Genomic DNA, 13523 nt, shown 5'->3' with positions numbered 1-13523 from the left:
GAGCTACAGCTACATGACATCATCTTCAGGCCTTCCTCTATGACATCGTCTTCAGGCCTTCCTCCATGACATCGTGTTCAGGCCTTCCTCCACGACATCGTCTTCAGGCCTTCCTCTATGACATTGTCTTCAGGCCTTCCTCCATGACATCGTGTTCAGGCCTTCCTCCATGACATCGTGTTCAGGCCTTCCTCCACGACATCGTCTTCAGGCCTTCCTCTATGACATTGTCTTCAGGCCTTCCTCCATGACATCGTGTTCAGGCCTTCCTCCATGACATTGTCTTCAGGCCTTCCTCCATGACATCGTCTTCAGGCCTTCCTCCATGACATCGTCTTCAGGCCTTCCTCCATGACATCGTGTTCAGGCCTTCCTCCATGACATCGTCTTCAGGCCTTCCTCCATGACATCGTGTTCAGGCCTTCCTCCATGACATCGTCTTCAGGCCTTCCTCTATGACATTGTCTTCAGGCCTTCCTCCATGACATCGTCTTCAGGCCTTCCTCCATGACATCGTCTTCGGGCCTTCCTCCACGACATCGTCTTCAGTCCTTCCTCCACGACATCGTCTTCAGGCCTTCCTCCATGACATCGTCTTCAGGCCTTCCTCCATGACATCGTCTTCAGGCCTTCCTCCACGACATCGTCTTCAGGCCTTCCTCCACGACATCGTCTTCAGGCCTTCCTCTATGACATCGTCTTCAGGCCTTCCTCCATGACATCGTGTTCAGGCCTTCCTCTATGACATCGTCTTCAGGCCTTCCTCCATGACATCGTCTTCAGGCCTTCCTCCATGACATCGTCTTCAGTCCTTCCTCCATGACATCATCTTCAGGCCTTCCTCTATGACATCGTCTTCAGGCCTTCCTCTATGACATCGTCTTCAGGCCTTCCTCCATGACATCGCTCACAGAGGACGCCTCATCTGCAAACACACGGTTCAGAACGTCTTCCATGCTCTCTTGAGGGGTCAGGGTCTTGAAGGCAAACGTGATTATATCTATCAGTATAGATATTGCTAAAGCCCCGAAGCCTGCTACCTCTGGTACAGTAGTGTTTGCTCACTAGGTCCTCAGTCCAAGCTGGTATGTAGCTGCATTAATCCAGTTTCTGCTCATGGGACTGCTCGTTCACATTATCCAGTTTTGGCTTAAGAATGTCAGGAAAGTATTGTCAATAGAAACACAGACAGTAGAAACCCAGACAGTAGAAACCCAGACAGTAGAAACCCAGACAGTAGAAACACAGACAGTAGAAACCCAGGCAGTAGAAACACAGACAGTAGAAACACAGACAGTAGAAACACAGACAGTAGAAACCCAGGCAGTAGAAACACAGGCAGTAGAAACACAGACAGTAGAAACACAGACAGTAGAAACCCAGGCAGTAGAAACACAGGCAGTAGAAACCCAGGCAGTAGAAACCCAGGCAGTAGAAACACAGGCAGTAGAAACACAGGCAGTAGAAACACAGACAGTAGAAACACAGACAGTAGAAACACAGACAGTAGAAACACAGACAGTAGAAACACAGGCAGTAGAAACACAGACAGAAGACAGTAGAAACACAGACAGTAGAAACACAGACAGTAGAAACACAGACAGTAGAAACCCAGTCAGTAGAAACACAGGCAGTAGAAACACAGACAGTAGAAACACAGACAGTAGAAACACAGACAGAAGACAGTAGAAACACAGACAGTAGAAACACAGACAGTAGAAACCTAGGCAGTAGGACAAAACACATCATATTCTTCAGCGTTCAGACACCTGTTACACAGACAACCGTGGGACTGGAACCAGCAGCCATGAGAACTGCATGTGGCTACGTACCAAATGACACCCCTATACCCTATATAGTGCACTACCTTGGGTCCTGGTCAAAAGTGCACTATAAAGGGGATAGGGTGCAATTTCAGATGGAAGCCAGTAATTTAGGGCTGTGCAGCCCTTATGGTTAGCAAAAATGTATGACATAAGTCAAAATGATAAATCCAGATGTCATTGAGGAGATTCATGCAGCACCTCTTTTGGTGGTGTTCTTATTAAAATCAAAGAGATTTCACTGAATTTAACCTAGTTATTCATTTTAAAAAATGGAAAGAATTAGGACTTGATGGTTGTTGAACTGCCTACCAATCATTTCCTGTTCTGTTCTAGTCTAAAACGTTACATAATATCTGTATGTATCATTATTTATTGTACTTTTCTGCTTATTTATCACTTCACTGAAAGTATTGATTATGTAATAGACATGTACCACTGTCTCACCCTACACTGTTTAGTGCCAAAGAAAGGGTTGCCTCCTCTGCTGTAGTTGAGGGCTAAATCACCATGGAGATATTTCTATATAAATCACAAGCTCTACAACCAGGACATTAGACCAAATGCAGGATGACAATATTACTGTCGACTCTAAATGGATTCATGTTATTTCTCCTCAACTTCCATGGTCTCTGCCCGTTTAATGATCACACACCATCGTGTGGTCACAGTCATGTGATCAGACACACCATTGTGTGGTCACAGTCATGTGATCAGACACACCATTGTGTGGTCACAGTCATGTGATCAGACACACCATTGTGTGGTCACAGTCATGTGATCAGACACACCATTGTTTGGTCCACTTGCAATAAGAAGCAATAAGCAAGCTGTAATTGCCAACACATTTATTGATTAGTCTGTCACTAGTTTTATGCATGGTTGTTTTCATTTCATGAGTTATAACAATTTCAACATCATACAGAATTCCACTATAAAGACAATTACCACCTTCTACAAAGAAATTATGAAGACATTCTCAGAAGAGTACAAAAGTATCGTCAAAATGAAAAAGTATTGAGCTATTATCTTTAAAAAAAAGTGTGACAAGTGAAACCAAAGACAAGTGACCAAAACTCAAAGTAACAAAAATGTAGAACACAATAATACATTTTTTGAATTATATTTTGACAGTTGCATCTACAAAGTTCCCTCTATCTATTTATTGAACCTTTTCCCAAAGTCTCAGAAAAATGCAGAAAATACAAAGGACATCATAAGGAACCAGACATTTACAGCAAACAGCTGTATGTGTTACGTGTGTTGTGTGTGTTATGTGTGTGTTACGTGTGTTGCGTGTGTTGCGTGTGTTGCGTGTGTTGTGTGTGTGACGTGTGTGTGTTGTGTGTGTTACGTGTGTTGCGTGTGTTGCGTGTGTTGTGTGTGTTACGTGTGTTGCGTGTGTTACGTGTGTTGCGTGTGTTGCGTGTGTTGCGTGTGTTGCGTGTGTTGTGTGTGTGACGTGTGTGTGTTGTGTGTGTTGTGTGTGTTACGTGTGTTGCGTGTGTTGTGTGTGTTGTGTGTGTTACGTGTGTTGCGTGTGTCGTGGGTGTCGTGTGTGTTGTGTGTTGTGTGTGTTGTGTGTGTTGTGTGTGTTATGTGTGTTACGTGTGTTACGTGTGTTGTGTGTGTTGTGTGTGTGACGTGTGTTGTGTGTGTTGTGTGTGTTATGTGTGTTGTGTGTGTTACGTGTGTTGTGTGTGTTGTGTGTGTTGTGTGTGTTGTGTGTGTTATGTGTGTTACGTGTGTTGTGTGTGACGTGTGTTGTGTGTGTTGTGTGTGTTACGTGTGTTGTGTGTGTTGTGTGTGTGACGTGTGTTGTGTGTGTTGTGTGTGTGACGTGTGTTGTGTGTGTTGTGTGTGTTGTGTGTGTTACGTGTGTTGTGTGTGTTGTGTGTGTTATGTGTGTTGTGTGTGTTACGTGTGTTGTGTGTGTGACGTGTGTGACGTGTGTTGTGTGTGTTGTGTGTGTTGTGGTTGTTATGTGTGTTACGTGTGTTACGTGTGTTGTGTGTGTTGTGTGTGTGACGTGTGTTGTGTGTGTTGTGTGTGTTGTGTGTGTTGTGTGTGTTGTGTGTGTTACGTGTGACGTGTGTTGTGTGTGTTGTGTGTGTTACGTGTGTTGCGTGTGTTGTGTGTGTGACGTGTGTTGTGTGTGTTGTGTGTGTGACGTGTGTTGTGTGTTGTGTGTGTTGTGTGTGTGACGTGTGTTGTGTGTGTTGTGTGTGTTACGTGTGTTGTGTGTGTGACGTGTGTTGTGTGTGTTGTGTGTGTTACGTGTGTTACGTGTGTTGTGTGTGTTGTGTGTGTTACGTGTGTTACGTGTGTTGTGTGTGACGTGTGTTGTGTGTGTTGTGTGTGTTATGTGTGTTGTGTGTGTTACGTGTGTTGTGTGTTACGTGTGTTGTGTGTTACGTGTGTCGTGTGTGTCATGTGTGTTGTGTGTTGTGTGTTGTGTGTGTTGTGTGTGTTGTGTGTGTTATGTGTGTTACGTGTGTTGTGTGTGTTGTGTGTGTGACGTGTGTTGTGTGTGTTGTGTGTGTTGTGTGTGTTGTGTGTGTTGTGTGTGTTGTGTGTTGTGTGTGTTGTGTGTTACGTGTGTTGTGTGTTACGTGTGTCGTGTGTGTGACGTGTGTTGTGTGTGTTGTGTGTTGTGTGTGACGTGTGTTGTGTGTGTTGCGTGTGTTGCGTGTGTCGTGTGTGTCGTGTGTGTCGTGTGTGTCGTGTGTGTTACGTGTGTTACGTGTGTTGCGTGTGTTGCGTGTGTTACGTGTGTTGCGTGTGTTACGTGTGTTGCGTGTGTTGTGTGTGTTACGTGTGTTACGTGTGTTGTGTGTGTTATGTGTGTTACGTGTGTTGCGTGTGTTGCGTGTGTTGCGTGTGTTGCGTGTGTTACGTGTGTTGCGTGTGTTACGTGTGTTACGTGTGTTGTGTTGCGTGTGTTGCGTGTGTTGCGTGTGTTACGTGTGTTGCGTGTGTTGCGTGTGTTGCGTGTGTTGTGTGTGTTGTGTGTGTTACGTGTTGTGTGTGTTGTGTGTGTTGTGTGTGTTACGTGTGTTGTGTGTTACGTGTGTTGTGTGTTACGTGTGTCGTGTGTGTCATGTGTGTTGTGTGTTGTGTGTTGTGTGTGTTGTGTGTGTTGTGTGTGTTGTGTGTGTTACGTGTGTTGTGTGTGTTGTGTGTGTGACGTGTGTTGTGTGTGTTGTGTGTGTTGTGTGTGTTGTGTGTGTTGTGTGTGTTGTGTGTTGTGTGTGTTGTGTGTTACGTGTGTTGTGTGTTACGTGTGTCGTGTGTGTGACGTGTGTTGTGTGTGTTGTGTGTTGTGTGTGACGTGTGTTGTGTGTGTTGCGTGTGTTGCGTGTGTCGTGTGTGTCGTGTGTGTCGTGTGTGTCGTGTGTGTTACGTGTGTTACGTGTGTTGCGTGTGTTGCGTGTGTTACGTGTGTTGCGTGTGTTACGTGTGTTGCGTGTGTTGTGTGTGTTACGTGTGTTACGTGTGTTGTGTGTGTTATGTGTGTTACGTGTGTTGCGTGTGTTGCGTGTGTTGCGTGTGTTGCGTGTGTTGCGTGTGTTGCGTGTGTTACGTGTGTTACGTGTGTTGTGTTGTGTGTGTTGCGTGTGTTACGTGTGTTGCGTGTGTTGCTTGTGTTGCGTGTGTTGTGTGTGTTGTGTGTGTTACGTGTTGTGTGTGTTGTGTGTGTTGTGTGTCCACCCTGCAACCAGGCACCGACATCTGACTGCCACTGTGGGTAGAGTTAAGTCACTGGGGTAACTTGACAAGATCATTTTTCAACATGAACTCTTTCAAAGCTTCATTTTCTGCTTTCTGAATTTTTTCCAGTACTGCCTCCTTTTCTGAAATGATCCGTGTTCTAAGATGTTCTTTAAATCTTAGATGGTTCTCATTTTCCTCAACTGCTTCCCAGACTGCTGTCAAGGCTGCACTGAATGAGGGCTTCCATTCATTTACCAGGTGTCTGATAAAATTGTAAATGAAATCATGCAAATGGGGGCATGTCAAGGCTTCTCTGGTGAACTTGGTCAGTATTTCAACATTGTTTCTGTCCTTCATCTTGATCAGAAAGTTCTCCAGTATGGTGAGGAGAGGGATGGCATACTCAATCACACTCTTCACTCCTTCATCTTCGTAGGGAAACCCTCCAGTGTGCATGGCTATCACCTGGCAGGATTCATCAAAGACTGGGGAGCCAGAAGCTCCATGGAAGAGGCAGGTGTCATAGGTCACTTCAGTGTTGTCTGGATTCATGAGCATGTCATACTTCACTTTATTCTCTTCTATGGATGTATTGATCAGCATATCCATTCTGTCATTTTTCCCAAACTCTCTTTGGAAAGCCTCACCTCTTCTTTCTCTCTCAATAATGGTGGTGGGGTCTGTTCTTTTCACTCCTCCACCTGGGTGTCCAATGAGACAGACTCCACCTTTCTTTGGATCTGGGCTATATCTACGGAGAAGACCGATTGAGGTATCAATGTCCTGAAGCTCTAGTACAGCAAAGTCCACATGTCGATTGTAGGGGTCAGATCCCCATTGAAAGTCAATGATCTCTGATCTCAGATCACCTCAATCACCTTCAGATCTGACCCATTGGGATTTTCTTTGTTGAATGTGGCAGTTACTTTGGCTAAGATATTCTGGTAATTTCCATCAACATACAAGATGCCATCTTTAATAAACAAATGTGCATTTGTCAGAATGTAATGATCAAACAGCAGGAAGCCAGTGCCTTGCTTAACTCCCTCAACAATGATCATACAGACTGAGTCACTCAGTTCCATCAACTTCTTTACTGTGTAGACTTCAGAGAACCCCTGGGTGCTCTTTCCAAATTCCCCGCTTAAATGACTTAGCACCTCAGAATATTTATTCTTTTCGTACCTCTTCTTCATCTGTTTCACCAAATCAGCAAACTGGTGGCGAAGAATCTTCAAAATCTCAGCAGAATCTGGCACTGTGACTAGATGTTTCTTATTTTTGTGGGGTTCCCCTGCAGCTGATGTTTCAGTGCTTGTGTTAGACATGGGGAGTTGTATGGAGTTACTCTCATCTTCTTTCTGAAGGTTAGAACCAGCTTGTGCAGGGGCAGTTGCAGCCTGTGTTGTGTTTTCCTCTTCCAGGATCATTTTGAAGGTTTGTTTATCCAGACAGTGAACTAGTACATTCATCTCAACACAACTCGGTGGATCTGAGTCTGATTCAACGAGAATGCAAGTTTTAGTGAACACATTGTCATGGAAGCGTCCATCTCTTGTTAGTGCTGTCTCCACTGTCTCTCCACAGATGCCGTAGATGCAAAGAGGGCTAAAAGGTTCAAGGCTTTTGTTTTTGAGCAGTTGCTTGGTTTTGGTTTTCTTACCACCTTTAGATTCAATGTAAAAAATGACATATTGCTTATTTCCTGTATAAATCTGTGTGGGTTCAGCTGTGGCCTCTCCACTATCATTGGAAATGGTTGATATGGTGAGTATTTGACCATTCTCAATCAGATGACAAGGGAAGTGTGTTGCTATTGGTTTCTTTCCTTTCGTTGTTTGTATAACAAGGTCTTGTCTTTGCATTGTCTTCTCTTGTTGTCTTGTCTTCATCTTCTGTTTCCAAGTCTTTTCCTTTAGTTTATAGAATTTGGAACTTCTTTCAAGAGCCTGTAACACGCTGCAATGGCTTTTACAGCGGATTCTAAAATGGACTCCTTTATCAGGGAATTCGAAGAACAAAAAATGGTGATGATGTCCCTTCTGTGAGGAAATCAATGAAAATGACATTAATATGAATACACATACACTGCCTTCAGAAAGTATTCAGACCCCTTGACTTTTTCCACATTTTGTTACGTTTCAGCCTTATTCTAAAATGGATTAAATAAAACAGATCCTCAGCAATCTACACACAATACCCCATAATGACATCACAATACCCCATAATGACATCACAATAGCCCATAATGATGAAGCAAAAACAGGTGCAGAAATGTTTGCAAATTTATTGAGAAAAAAATTACTGAAATACCTTATTTACATAAGTATTCAGACCCTTTGGTATGAGACTCAAAATTGAGACAGAATTGTGTCGAAGCACAGATCTTAGGAAGGGTACCAAAACATTTCTGCAGCATTGAAGGTCCCCAAGAACACAGTGGCCTCCATCAATCTTAAATGGAAGAAGTTTGGAACCACCAAGACTCTTCATAGCGCTGGCCGCCTGGCCAAACTGAGCAATCGGTGGAGAAGGGCCTTGGTCGGGGAGGTGACCAAGAACCCTATGGTCACTCTGACAGAGCTCTAGAGTTCCTCTTTGGAGATGGGAGAACCTTCCAGAAGGACAACCATCTCTGCAGTACTCAACCAATCAGGCATTTATGGTAGAGTGGCCAGACGGAAGCCACTCCTCAGTAAAAGGCACATGACAGCCAGCTTGGAGTTTGCCAAAAGGCACCTAAAAACTCTCAGACCATGAGAAAAAAGATTATTTGGCCTGAATGCCATGCGTCACTTCTGGAGGAAACCTGGCACCATCCCTATGGTGAAGCACTGTGGTGGTGGCAGCATCATGTTGTGGTGATGTTTTTCAGCGGCAGGGACTGGGAGACTAGTCAGGATCGAGGGAAAGATGAACGGAGCAAAGTATAGAGAGATCCTTGATGAAAACCTGCTCCAGAGCGCTCAGGATCTCAGACTGGGGTGAAGGTTCACCTTCCAACAGGACAATGACCCTAAGCACACAGCCAAGACAACGCAGGAGTGGCGATGGGACAAGTCTCTGAATGTCCTTGAGTGGCCCAGCCAGAACCCAGACTTGAACCCGATCGAACATCACTGGAGAGACCTGAAAATAGCTGTGCAGCAACGCTCCCCATCCAACCTGACAGAGCTTGAGAGGATCTGCAGAGAAGAATGGGAGAAACACCACAAATACAGGTGTGCCAAGCTTGTAGCATCATACCCATGAAGACTTGAGGCTGTAATCGCTGCCAAAGGTGCTTCAACAAAGTACTGAGTGAAGGGTCTGAATACTTATGTAAATGTGATATTTCCAGTTTTCTTTTTTTAAATATAAATTAGCAACAATTTTGAAAAACATTTTCACTGTCATTATGGGGTATTGAGTGTAGATTGATGAGAAGAAAAAAAACAATTTAATCCATTTGAGAATAAGGCTGTAACCTACCAAAATGTGGAAAAGGTCAAGGGGTCTGAAAACTTTCCGAAGGCACTGTATGTACACTTACATTGACACATAGGTGTATACTGAATATACATGACTACACAGAAATAAACAAATTGCAATGCACTTATTTTAACTCATATCTATAGTATGTATCTATAATATTTATATTGTAGACTGGCAATAAACATGTTTTTTATTTTTATATGACTTAAAAGCAATATAGTCAACAAATAGCTAATTTTGTATTGCCCTCATACAGTTGAAATCAGAAGTTAACATGCACTTAGGTTGGAGTCATTAAAACTCATTTTTCAACCGCTCCACAAATTTCTTGTTAACAAACTATAGTTTTGGCAAGTCGGGTTAGGACATCTACTTTGTGCATGACACAAGTCATTTTTCCAACAATAGTTTACAGAGATTATTTCACTGTATCACAATTCCAGTGGGTCAGAAGTTTACATACACTAAGTTGACTGTGCCTTTAAACAGCGTGGAAAATTCCAGAAAATGATGCCATGGCTTTAGAAGCTTCTGATAGGCTAATTGACATCATTTGAGTCAATTGGAGGTGTACCTGTGGATGTATTTCAAGGCCTACCTTCAAACTCAGTGCCTCTTTGCTTGACATCATGGGAAAATCAAAAGAAATCAGTCAAGACCTGAGAAAAAAATTGTAGACCTCCACAAGTCTGGTTCATCCTTGAGAGCAATTTCCAAACGCCTGAAGGTACCACATTCATCTATACAAACAATAGTACGCAAGTATAAACACAATGGGACCATGTAGCCATCATACCACTCAGGAAGGAGATGCGTTCTGTCTCCTAGAGATTAACGTACTTTGGTGCGAACTGTGCAAATCAATCCCAGAACAACAGCAAAGGACCTTGTGAAGATGCTGGAGGAAACAGGTACAAAAGTATCTATATCCACAGTAAAACGAGTCCTATATCGACAAAACCTGAAAGGCCGCTTAGCAAGGAAGAAGCCACGGCTCCAACAACCACCATAAAAAAGCCAGACTACGGTTTGCAACTGCACATGGGGACAAAGATCGTACTTTTTGGAGAAATGTCCTCTGGTCTGATGAGTCAAAAATAGAACTGTTCGGCCATAATGACCATCGTTATGTTTGGAGGAAAAAGGGGGAGGCTTGCAAGCCGAAGAACACCATCCCAACCGTGAAGCACGGGGGTGGCAGCATCATGTTGTGGGGGTGCTTTGCTGCAGGAGGGACTGTTGCACTTCACAAAATAGATGGCATCATGAGGAAAGAAAATTAGGTGGATATATTGAAGCAACATCTCAAGACATCAGTCAGGAAGTTAAAGCTTACTTCCAAAGTTGTGGCAAAATGGCTTAAGGACAACAAAGTCAAGGTATTGGAGTGGCCATCACAAAGTCCTGACCTCAATCCCATAGAAAATTTGTGGGCAGAACTGAAAAAGCGTGCGCGAGCAAGGAGGCCTACAAACCTGACTCTGTTACACCAGCTCTGTCAGGAGGAATGCAAAATTCACCCAACTTATTCTGGGAAGCTTGTGGAAGGCTACCCAAAACGTTTGACCGAAGTTAAACAATTTATAGGCAATGCTACCAAATACTAATTGAGTGTATGTAAACTTCTGACCCTCTGGGAATGTGATGAAAGAAATAAAAGCTTAAATAAATCACTCTCTAAAATTATTCTGACATTTTACATTCTTAAAATAAAGTGTGGATCCTAACTGATCTAAGACAGGGAATTTTTTCAAGAATTAAATGTCAGGAATTGTGAAAAACTGAGTTTTAATGTATTTGGCTAAGGTGTAGGGAAACTTCCGACTTCAACTGTACATACTATTTGTATGGCTCTACTTCCTGCTGGAGAGTAGTGACTTCCTACTCATGGTGGAATCATTTAGAGCTACAGAGCCTTCAGAAAGTATTCTATTCATACCTGTTGACTAATTCCACATTTTGTTGTGTTACAGCCTGATTTCAAAATGGATTCATTTTATGTTTTTTTCTCAACCATCTACACACAATACCCCATAATGACAAAGTGAAAACATGTTTTTAGACATTTTTACAAATGTATTGAAAATGAAATACAGAAATCTCATTTATATGAGTATTCACACCCCTGAGTAAATACTTTGTAGAAGCACCTTTGGTGGATATTACAGCTTTGAGTCATCTTGGTTATGCCTGTATCAGCTTTGAATATCTGGATTTGGGAATTGTCTCCCATTCTTCCTTGCAGATTTTCTCAAGCTCTGTTAACTTAGATGGGGAGCAGCGGTGAGCAGCAAATCATCAAGTGTTTCCACCAATTTCCAATGGGATTCAAGTCTGGGCTGTGGCCGGGCCACTCAATGACTTTAACATTCTTGTTCTGAAGTCATTCCAGCGTTGCTTACAGCGTTGGCTGTATGCTTGGGGTCATTGTCCTACTAGAACGTAAATCTTTGCCCCAGTTTAAGGTCATTTGCACTCTGAAGCAGGTTCTCATCAGGCCAAAGAGTAAAATGTTTGTCTCAGACCACAGAATCTTTTGCCTTATGATCTCAGAGTCTTTCATGTGCCTTTTGGCAAACTCCAGGCCTACTGTCACATGCCTTTTGGAAAACTCCAGGCCTGCTGTCACGTGCCTTTAGGCAAACTCCAGGCCTGCTGTCACGTGCCTTTTGGCAAACTCCAGGCCTGCTGTCACGTGCCTTTTGGCAAACTCCAGGCCTGCTGTCACGTGCCTTTTGGCAAACTCCAGGCCTGCTGTCACGTGCCTTTTGGCAAACTCCAGGCCTGCTGTCACGTGCCTTTTGGCAAACTCCAGGCCTGCTGTCATGTGCCTTTTTCTCAGGAGTGTCTTCCGTCTGGCTACTCTCCCATAAAGCCCAGATTGGTGAAGTGCTGTAGAGACTGTTGTCCTTCTGGCAGGTTCTCCCATCTCAGCCAAGGAACTCTGTAGTTCTGTCAGAGTGGTCATTGAGTTGTTGGTCAGCTCCATGACCAAGGTCCTTCTTGCCCGGTTGCTCAGTTTGTTTTAGTTCCATATTTTTTCCATTTCCTAATGATGGAGACCACTGTGCTCTTGGAAACTTTCAACATTCTAGAAATTATTTTATACCCTTCCCCAGATATATGCCTCATTACAATTCTATCTTGGAGATCTACGGACAGTTCCTTGGACTTCATGGTTTAGTTTCTGCTCTGACATGCACTGTGAACTGTGGGACCTTAGACTTGTTTTTCTTTCTAAATCAAGTCCAAACAATTTAATTGGCCACAGGTGGACTCCAATGAAGTTGTAGTGATCTCAAGGATAATCAAAGTAAATTGGATGCACCTGAGCTCAGTTTGGAGTGTCATAGCAAAGGGGAATGAATACTTACAGTATGTAAATTAAATATTTCAGTATTATATTTTCAATACATTTGTACATTTTTTCGAAAAACATGTCTTCACTTTGTCATTATGAGGTACTGTGTTCAGATGGGCGAGAAAAAACTAACAATTTAATCCATTTTGAATTCAGGCTGTAACACAACAAAATGTGGAATAAGTCAAGAGGTATGAATACTTCCTGTATATGTTTCCAGCTCATGCATATCAATATAGCATGTGCTTTTATAAAGTAATATAATATAGGCCATTTAGCAGAAGCTTTTATCCACAAAATATACATTTCTCTTATTTAATAAATAATTATCTGTTACTCTTATTATGAAAATTGAAAACAAAACAAATATTGATCAAACCAATACTTCATGGTAGAAAACAAATGAATGTGTTATAAACATTATACTGACCATGCTATCATTAGGCTCAGTTATCTTCATCTTCTTCCTCTTTTGATCTGACAGTGAATCACCCTGGAAGAGAAAAATAACAGGAGATTGAAGGTTCTAAAGAAAATACAATATGGACTTTCAGAATATCATGATAATATGGATACACATACACTACATGACCAAAAGTATCTGGACACCCCTTCAACATACACTATATATACAGCAGTATGTGGACACACCTTCAACATACACTATATATACAGCAGTATGTGGACACACCTTCAACATACACTATATATACAGCAGTATGTGGACACACCTTCAACATACACTATATATACAGCAGTATGTGGACACACCTTCAACATACACTATATATACAGCAGTATGTGGACACACCTTCAACATACACTATATATACAGCAGTATGTGGACACCCCTTCAACATACACTATATATACAGCAGTATGTGGACACTCCTTCAACATACACTATATATATACACCACAATATGTGCATACCCCTTCAAATTAGTGGATTTGGCTATTTCAGCCACACCTGTTACTGACTGGTGTATAAAATTGAGCAAAAAGCCATTCAATCTCCATAGACAAACATTGGTGGTAGAATGGCCCATACTGAATAGCTCAGTGACTTTCAACATGGCACCGTCATAGGATGCCACCTTTCCAACAAGTCAGTTTGTCAAAATGTCTGCCCTGCTAGAGCTTCCCCAGTC

Source organism: Salmo salar, chromosome 07, assembly GCF_965601325.2.
Source record: "Salmo salar chromosome 07, fSalSal1, whole genome shotgun sequence".
Taxonomy (NCBI): Eukaryota; Metazoa; Chordata; class Actinopteri; order Salmoniformes; family Salmonidae; genus Salmo; species Salmo salar.
This window is presented reverse-complemented; position numbering follows the sequence as displayed.